Source organism: Hyla sarda, chromosome 4 (genome assembly GCF_029499605.1).
Source record: "Hyla sarda isolate aHylSar1 chromosome 4, aHylSar1.hap1, whole genome shotgun sequence".
Classification (NCBI taxonomy): domain Eukaryota; kingdom Metazoa; phylum Chordata; class Amphibia; order Anura; family Hylidae; genus Hyla; species Hyla sarda.
Genome location: NC_079192.1, coordinates 91,422,506 through 91,431,809, shown reverse-complemented (window position 1 = coordinate 91,431,809; position 9,304 = coordinate 91,422,506).

Below are 9,304 nucleotides of genomic sequence, written 5' to 3'. Positions count from 1 at the left end.
GTAATGTAACAAGTAGCGCATTTGCAGCACATTTGACACTGCGGATGCGCTGAGGCCAAACATATTAGAGTGAGTTCCATGCTGTTAGCAGGTAGCCCTATGTGTCTGTTCACAAATGCAATGAGAAATCCGCTGCTACGAGCAGACAGACAGGGCTACTAAGCTTCAGCAGGGAGCTCACTCCAGTGAGTATCATCAGTGCATCCACAGCTTGAAATACGCTGCAGATGTGTTCCATGTGTGGTGGCCCAGTATGGGAGGAGTTACCCCATACCCTTGCTGCCCTTTCAAGCAGCTTCCTTCAGTGTCTCCTGGGCCCCCTTGCATCTGGCCCCCTCATGTAAATATGTTTTTTATATATTATATCATGTAATGTGTTCAGGAAGCGTTGTCACTTTAAGACTGTTTACCATGTGACTTGTCATGTGATTGTTACCCAGGAGGTACCAGTGACCAGGTGATCCCAAGGGTGACCTATGGGCTCCCTGCCAGTCTCCCCATATAAGCCCTGGGTGGAGTTAACTCTCTCTCTTTCCTTACAACTCTTTGCTGAGGTTGAGTCCTAGAGAGTGTCCAGAGTCATAGGAGGCCTCAAGTCAAGTCTGCAGCCACAAGCTACAAGTCTACAAGTAAGCTAAAGTCACAGCTTAGTCTGTCTTTAGTCAAGTCAGTCACTGTCATCTACTGTCAAGTCAATGTGGCCTGCACTAAATTGTCCAAAATCACTGCAAATCCCAGCAAGCCCTTAAGGTCTCTGAAGTCACTAGTCACCTCCGTGGGCCTGGCTACACTGTATAGACTGTACCATCTGTCACTCAGTAAAGCTACTGTTGTCCGTAACTTGGTGTCGGAGTCATTATTGCCCCCGTGCCTAGCCAAGGATCCAGCGGTATACCTTTGGGTGGTATTGAGGTTAAACCACGCCCTGGCATCACGAATACAATGGGTTAATGCCATCTGCCCTGCATCACACCCCATACCACACATGTGACTGCACGTATTCTTATTAGGAAACCTACCTGCTGCTCTTTCTTTACACTACCTATCGTACACCTAAACCATGCAATCGACCATTGGGATCCAGTGTAAATTTGTACTGTACATTGCCATTCTCACATTGACAGCAAATTGATGGCAGATTAACATCTACATGAGAAGGGAGACCAGAGGGGAACGTGTTTCCCATTCACATACATAAATATTATATTAAAAGATGACTAGTCATTTCACATTTGGGATCTCAATCATGGTGTACTGTCTACTTAATTACAGCCATTAATGATTCATTAAAGAGATTAGGAAATGAGTTGTTCTCTGCCAAGACTCTGAAGGAAAATCAATAAAATGTCTGAGATGTGGAATAAAATGTCTGAGATGTTGCTTAAATTCTTTTATATACAGCTGATTTAAGTTGAATAACAAGAATAGTATAAATTAACTATAAAATAACACCCTGTGATATGCTATGTGCAGGATTTTCCACTTTAAACCAAAATTTACTGAATTTCTAAAGGGCCTTTCACAGGGGGCAATTATTGATCAGATAAGCTTTTGTAGTTGTTCCTGATTATCAATTATACAGACAGCTTGCTCCTGAATATGCTCCTGTCATTCTCCTTGGCCTGTCACATCCTAACTACTCTCCCTTTGTTGACCTTTCACTCCATTTCTGACCACACCTTCCTCCTTCCCACCAGTGCCAATTTTTGACTATTCTCAGGACTGCAACATGGAAATCCTTCTGCAGCAAAGTCCACATCTCCTCAAGGCTATGTTCACATGGCAGAATTTTCACACAGATTTCTGCGGAAGAATTCCCGCCAGAAACTCTGCATTCCACAAAATGTAAAGACCTGTTTTTAATCCCTTAAGTACCAGGCACATTTTTGTTGTTGCACTTTCGTCTTTTCCATGTCGCCCTTTAATAGCCATCTACAGACCCATGTAGGGGCTTGTTTTTGTGGGACCAATTGTACTTTGTAATTGTCTCCATTAATTTTTCCATAACAGCTGCTCCAAAATGGTAGAAAAAATTATTTGTGAGGAGAGATAAAAAATAATGTATTTGCAAATTTGGGAGGGGGGGGGGGGTCTTTTTATGCCATTCACCATGCGGTCAAACTAACATGTAAACCTGATACTTTAGGTCACCATGATTAAAACCATACCCAATTTGTGTAGTTTAACTTACGGCTTACTAATTGTAAACCAGAAAAAAAATTCACAGAGGGGTACAACAGTAAAATATAACTTTCAAATGAGACACATTAAAAAGAGCCGAAACCCCAATCTGGGAATACAGATAGTTAAGTCAAGACAAAAAATGTACGTCTGCTAACACAGGACTTACAATAACTAAAGCAATCTGACAATAGGTAGACATCTATTGCATATTGATGGCCTGGGGGGGGGGGGGTTAGGATGGTAACAGGTGAGAGGGGAGTAATGAGCATGTTTTCCCTAGGGTGTGTAGTTGCCCTGTAGCACCCTAACAGGAAGATGTAGTGTGACTACCCCTGCTCCCACAGGGATCATTGGAGAACTCACCCTAAAAAGGGCGACCCCTCCCCCAATCTACCCCTTTGACTCATGCTAGAAATTCCTATAGTGCACAAACATCCATGTCCTGGTATACCCAATGCATTTCTGCCACATAGATGGGTTCCTCAGGGGCCAAACCAGGCAGCACAAATATGGTGCGGGATTAGATACCAAAATGACAAAATATGTCCTGCAAAAAATGGACTATGCAACTTGCATCCATCCATAGGGATAGATCATTAGTGTACAATAAAATCAGCAACACCAATGAGTCAATGCAAGCAAACAAAATGCAAGCAATATGTAATAATGTAGCATAAATCATAGGATGGATGTCACACAAGGGGTTAACAATGAGACCATAAACCCATATACAGTCAGCGAAGTGGGTATATGTCGCATGTATAGCGGAGCCCCACTAACAAGTAATGTACTCACTGTACCCTGCATCCGCAGTGGCGGCGTCCCCGTTTCACTCCACAGTGGTAGGAGCAGCAACCAGCAGTCATCCTGCTGCAGCTGCAGTGTACAGTGAGTGGTATTGCTGTTATTTTATTGTCCACTAATGATCTATCCCTATGGATGCAAGTTGCCTATTGCAATTTTTAATTATATATAAAGTATTCCAGCGCTTAAAATGAGAACTTAAAAAAATATGTGAAATGTTGGTATTCTGATGGGTATACTTACAATTATTTATAAAGATGCTTCTTAGTATGAAGGTCAGTACTGTGTAGTAGTGTGTTCGTTAATAAAAAAATAATAAATAATTAGAGGGAGTTAAAATATTGTAACATGTGTCCTTTTTATTGTTCCTATTATTCAAAGAAACAGGTAATTCTTTATTGTATCGGTAATATAAACTCACGTTGTAGCCTCCTCTGTGAGTTCCGATCCCTGTAACCTGTATATAGCTGGTTGTATTTAGTGTATCTGATAGTTCGAACTTTGATTCACCGGTATGTTGCTGAAGAAATGGGGGGTATGGTTTTATATATAGAATTAATTATATTTGGGCATCCTATGGAATTCTTGTGCTCACATGTGTATGTGCCCCACAGTACCTTATGAGACAAATCTTCCAGAGGGAGCGAAGATCTCCATCGATGTCTAGGTGATATGGTCCATTGTAGAAGTGATTCAGGTTAATGCTGTGTTCAGGTTTGGAGGGATCCCAGATGAAGGAAGCCGCATAACCTTCGAAACACGTCAGATCTTTTTGTCCCTTCCAGTTTCCAGTAGTGACGTCACTAACTGTTTTGTCTACCACAACCGGAAACTCCAGGCGGGTTAGCGAGGTAGAGATGCCACGGCCGGGGCTGTTCTCCCTCCCATCCCGAACACAGCATTAACCTGAATCACTCATACAATGGACCATATCACCTAGACATTGCGGGAGATTTTCGCTCCCTCTGGAAGATATGTCTCATAAGGTACTGAGGGGCACATACACATGTGAGCACAAGAATTCCATAGTATGCCTAAATATAATTAATTCCATATATAAAACCCTAGCCCCCATTTTTTCAGCAACATACCGGTGTATCAAAGTCCGAACTATCAGATACACTAAATTCAACCAGCTATATACAGGTTATGGGGATCGGAACTCACAGAGGAGGCTACAACGTGAGTTTATATTACCAATACAATAAAGAATTACCTGTTTCTTTGAATAATAGGAACAATAAAAAGGACACAGGTTACAATATTTTAACTCCCTCTATTTATTTATTTATTTTTTAGTAACGCACACAGTACTACATAGGTCCTACCGTTACTGAACTTCATACTAAGAACCATCTTTATATATAATTATAAGTATACCCATCAGAATACCAACATTTCACATGTTTTTAAAGTTCTAATTTTAAGCGCTGGAATACTTTATATATATATTTATTAGTATTTTACGTTTGGTGTGATGTCAGGGGATCCACCCGTATTCCATAGCTGCTATAGGCATCAACACCAGTAGCGCTTGTATATGCATATTATTTATATTGCAATTTTTGCTGGACATATTTTGTCATTTTGGTATTTAATCCAGCACTATATTTGTGCTATCTGGTTTGGCCCCTGAGGAAACCACCTATTTGGCGGAAACACATTGTGTATACCAGGCACGGGTGTGTGGGCACTATAGGGATTTCTAGGGTGAGTAAAAGGGGTAGATCGGGGCAGGGGTTGCCATTTTTAGGGTGAGTGCTCCGACAGTCAATGTGGGAGCAGTAGTAGTCACACTACATCTCCCTGTTAGGGTGGTCCAGGGCAAATACACACCTTAGGGACAACATATCCATTACTCCCCTCTTACCTGTTACTATCCTACTCACCAGGCCATCAATGTGTAATAGACATTTACCTATTGTCAGATTGCTTGTCAGTTATTGTAGGTCCTATGTTATCAGGCTGAAACACTCACCTTTCAGTAGACAAGAACTCTGGTGGTAGTGGATCCACTGGACCTGTGTAGCAGATGACTCAGACCGTATCAGGGAGCGGATTCTAAGGTGCCACTGGGTATGATACATGGCAAGGCAATACTCAGGAACGCTTTCTCTCAGGCACTAGGGCAACAAAGATCCGGCAGGGAAGTGTGGAAGGTGGAGGAATTTATTAAGTGAGCCACAGGTGTTAATTAATGGGCACACTGGCCCTTTAAATCTCAGAGAAGAGAGGCAGAGGCGGGGGCAAGAGAAGCAGCAGGTGTTTGACGGGCTGGGATTCGAATGTGGCGCGTGTCCCGAGATGCCAATCATAGCCCCGCCGGCAGCAGCAGGTAGCGGAGCCATGCGCTCACGGCCATCATGTGCAGCCGGAGCACCAAACATAACACAGGCCTACATTTGTCGTTTTGACTTAACTATTTGTATTCCCAGATTGGGGTTTTGGCTCTTTTTAATGTGTCTCAAATAGAAGTTATATTTTACTGTTGTACCCCTCTGAATTTTTATAATTACTTGTCACTTTGCTTAATTTGGAAAAATATTATACCTGTGCATTTTTTACCAGACAGTATGAGGGCTCATTTCATCTGTAGTTTTTATCGATCGATTTCCACTTAATTTTTTTCTGGGATATTATGTGATAAAACAAAATGCAATTCTAAGGTTTGGTATTGTTTTACATTTATGTAATTTACTATACAGGATTAAAAAAATTATATTTTGACAGTTCAGACAATTATGCATGCGGAAATACCAAATATGTTTATTTCTATTATGTTTACATATTTTTTATGTGGAAAACGGGAAAAGGGGAGATTTAAAGTTTTTATATGGAAGGAGTTAATGTATCTGGGTTAAACCTTAATCACATTTTTTTTACACTTCAGTAGTCCCCTTAGGGGACTTTTAGGAGGAATCATTTGATTCCTCATACAGATCAATATAATTCCATAGAACTACATTGATCTGTGTGCTCTGTTCTCGATTGATACAACCAGGCTTTCTCAATCACAGAGCCATGGACCACAGGGAACGAGAGGTAAGCCCTCCGGCTACCTCTACAGTGGACCGCCAACCCTCTTCCCCCAACGATCACGCTGCAGGGGGTGATCCACTCCACTAAACCACCAGAGATGGTTTAAATGTACCTTTAGACACTGTCCGCTTTGACAGCAGCGATCTAAAGGGTTTCATAGCCGAGGAGCATGGCGATTGCAACGTGTCGGCTATTATAGGCGACCCCCAGATACAGGTCCGGTATGGCGCGGGCTTGAGGCAGGTGCCCACGCCATTCCCTTTTAACGGCACATTGGGGGAGATCGTAGGGGGTCCTAACCTGCAGATAGGGGATACATTTTGCTTTGCTGGACATCTTTTTAAATTTTTCGCGGCAGAATCACATTAAAATGAATAGAAACGATCCTATTGCGGCGCTCACCCGAGTGGCAGGAATGGATGTCAAAAGCCGATAGTAAGTAAAGGCATACTTTATTTAGAACATAAAATGGGACTACAAAGTCCAAATCCTTGATTGGACCTGAGGAAGAGGGGAGCGTGTCCCTTAGTAACGCATAGTCCCGTTTTATGTTCTAAATAAAGTATGCCTTTACTTACTATCGGCTTTTGACATCCATTCCTGCCACACGGGTGAGCGTCGCAACAGGATCGTTTCTTCACCTTCACTGAATGTTCCATGTAGACCGTCCTGCAAGACGGGAGGATCCAGGCAGCACACCGTGACCATTGACCCACACCAGTTGGGCTCCCGAAGCAGCTGTAGATGTTATGCTCTAAACATAACATCACCAGGTGAGCACATTTCATTTTGTGAGCACCCTACACCCTGTTGGTTGGGAGTAACGGCACAGATACGGGCGCATTGTCCCCTTTTTGTTTTTCATATTCCTGTATAGGGCTTTGTATTTCTGCAGAATTCCGTCTTTTGCAAACACGTTTCGGCTAGAATTCGCCAATTCCGTTCAGCAAGCTTTGCTGAATGGAATTTGTGTGGAATTTTCACCATGTAAACATAGCCTAAAGAGGATAAGACAGAGAATTTTTGAGTCTAGCTTATGTGGCTTTTAGGGTACACATTTCATAACCAGAACAGACAGGTGGCGACCACAGAGCCAGAGTATGGTGACGCCACCCCCGTGTGATGTCACCGCCCCCGCTGTGCAAGTCTATGGGAGGGGACGTGACGGCCGTCACACACCCTCACATGGACTTGCATAGCGTGGGGGGGGTGAAGTCACATGGGGGCAAAGTCGTGACGTCACCATACTCCGGCCCCGTGGTCCCCACCTGGCTGCTTGAGAGCTGGCACCGCGGCGTGCAGCTCAAACAGGTGGGTGGTGAACACAAGATTGCGGGGGTTCCCAGCGGCGGGACCCCCCGCGGTGAGACATCTTATCCCCTATCATTTGGATAGGGGATAAGATGTCTCAAGACCGGAGTACCCCTTTAATGTAATGGTGGATTGATTTACAGTTCTACTTTCTAAAATCTTATCTGGCTATTTTCCAAGGACAAAATAGGAAATATGATTAAACCTTCAGTATATTAAACTTTGGAAAGTCAGACAAATATTACATGAACTGGCAGTATTTTTGAGCATTGCTTTTTAATCAGACCAAGCTGCTTCACAAATTACATTACCCACTCCACTTCCCTCTCTGTTACCAAGCACAATGAGATTAATACCATCCATAATAAAATATCCACTGTCATTTGAGAAATTGTTCAGAATGCCTTGTGCAATATTCTGAATGTAAGAGATCAGCTGAGGATAAATGCTAAATGTAATATTAAATAGACCTGTTCATGACAATCCACAACGCAACTTGTTAATTGTCACTGAAGAAATAATATTGCTATATTACCTTTATTATTTTCTGTCTTAGAAATATTTAATTGCTTTCACTTTCGATGAGGTTTCATATAACATATCTTATTTTCTAATAAATATAGTGCGTTTTTTTTAATTAGCGTTTATTTGTCTTTATAATAAAGCACCAAGAGCCATTTATTTCAATGACCTTCTCAAAAATATAGTTTGAAGAGAATGCAATGATCTTGTAGTAGTCCTAAATCATCAAATAAATGTGGATGGTCACATGAAGTTCCTGGTTATATGAAGGGATTGCTAAAGTGGATCTTTAATGGAGCAGAATCTCCGGTTAAAGAGCGTATTCCGCTGGAAAACATTTTTATTTTTTTTGCAATACAACTGGTGCCAGAACATTAAACAGATTTGTAAATTAAAGAAAAATATGAATAATCACCTCAAAGCTAATACCAGACAATCTGATACACGATAATAGTAGAAGAATAACGAAAAAGGGGATTGTGCTTCAATTTTATAATGAAAAATTGCAAAATTTATTAAAATGCATATATTGATAAAACTATACAAAAACAATGTGTTAATAAACCTATTTCCACAGGGCCCTTGTGGAAAGGTAATTATATGCTGCACTAAAATTAAAATCATAAAATTCCACTGTTAAATTCAATAGTTTTCAATATTCTGGCATTTGTTGGTTCGGAATAATTATACCACAGTCCGCAATACAATAGATAATGTTTATAAGTATCCAAGTCCATACAGATGAATGGTGTATAGTTACCAGTCGAGGTACATTGTCCAAGCAGGCTGGTATCCACAGATGCACGATTGGGCGGATGTCTGCATAAGCTGAAATGGAGTGCTGGAGTGCGCTTCTGCGGCTGGTCTGCCTGCCACAGACCCTGTGAATCCCGCCAAGGTATGAGTAGTGATAGTAGCAGCTTGTAGATTTCCAAAGTCAGGCCTCGTGGTATCATACCTTCACTAATCAAGCTGACACCATAAGGCTTGACTTTGGACATCTCCAAGCTGCTACCTTCACTACTCATACCATCTTAGCGGCATTCACCGGGTCTGTGGCAGGCAGACCAGCCGCGGAAGCGCACTCCAGTGCTCCAGTTCAGCTTATGCAGACATCGGCCCGATCGTGCGTCTGTGGATACCAGCTTGCTGGGACAATATACCTCGACTGGTAACTATACATCAATTCATCTGTATGGACTTGGATACTTATAAAAATTATCTATTGTATTGCGGACTGCGGTATAATTATTCTGAACCAACAAATGCCGGATTATTGAATACTATTGAATTTAACAGTGGGATTTTATGATTTGAATTTAAGTGCGGTATATAATTACCTTTCCACAAGGGCCCTGTGGAAATAGTTTTATTAACACATTGTTTTTGTATAGTTTTATCAATATATGCATTTTAATACATTTTGCAATTCTTCATTATAAAA